This window comes from Apis dorsata, unplaced genomic scaffold, assembly GCF_000469605.1.
Source record: "Apis dorsata unplaced genomic scaffold, Apis dorsata 1.3 scaffold_74, whole genome shotgun sequence".
NCBI lineage: Eukaryota > Metazoa > Arthropoda > Insecta > Hymenoptera > Apidae > Apis > Apis dorsata.
This window is the reverse complement of record NW_006263372.1, coordinates 24,997-26,172: the sequence shown is the minus strand read 5'-3', so window position 1 is coordinate 26,172 and position 1,176 is coordinate 24,997.

The following is a 1,176-nucleotide window of genomic DNA, read 5'->3' as shown; positions in this document are numbered from 1 at the left end:
TTTTTTTTTTTTTTTTTTTTTTTTTTTTTTTTTTTTTTTTTTTTTTTTTTTTTTTGTTTTTTCTTAGTTCTATTATGACTAACAGTAAGAATTTTCGCTGCAGAGCTTTTTAATTCTCAATGATCAGATAAAAGAAAAAAAAGATTTTTATGTACTTTTTAAAAGAGACAAATTTTTAATAAACGCACTTAAAGTCGTGCAAACCCACCCATTCTTAGGCAGCGACACTTAGATTAGAGGGATGTGTTTGTATTTCTTATAATCATTTTATTTCGTACTCTAAGATCTTTCTTTTTTCTATAGTTCTTAAATGATTTTTCTTACTTAGCATATTTTGTTTGTTTTTATCTTTCTATTACACATTTATAATACAAATATATCAGATTTTATTAATTACGTACGCTAGATACGGACAACATCTATCAAATAGAGATACTTTTCTTTAACTTAGTGACATGATCATCTTAATACTTTTTATTAGGAGAATATTAAAATTAAAGTTGAAGAATATAAAGTAAATCTAATCTTTGAGCTTGATTCTCCATTTTTAAAGAGCAACTACGTAATAGTGTGATAAACTTCATCACAGCTCTCTAAATTTGAGCATATATTTAAGAGTTCATACAAAACTTTGCTTGACAATGTGTTTTGTACTTAATTTTATTTTAACATTTCAATGTATGAACCAGAAAAGTTTCATATTATAGATATTCTGTTTTATAACTTTTCAATAACAATTATGTAAGAGAGTAAAGGACCATTAAAATCTTATGCGATTAATTTTATTTAGTCACATCTCTCGCAGAGACTATATACATGTAAATGCACAGAAAACTTTTTATATATTCTTTAATCTGATCAATTGCCTGTTCTAAAACAGGACTTGCCTATATGGAGCAGTGAATGTTAAGATAATACAGGAAAGAATCATGTATACTTTAAGGAATAATTAATACTTACTTTATTCTTTACTTTAATTAACTTTTACGCAACAAGTGGCAATGTATTTTGATCTCTCTTTTAGTCAGAAATATGTCGCTTTTTATTTGGGGTGAGAATTAAATTCGTTAAGTGATTGACTGAATAACGAAGGAACTTATATATTTAAATAATAATGTATATGGCTTTCGTTCAATAACTGGCAGCTTTCACAATTTTCACAGTTTTTACTTATTG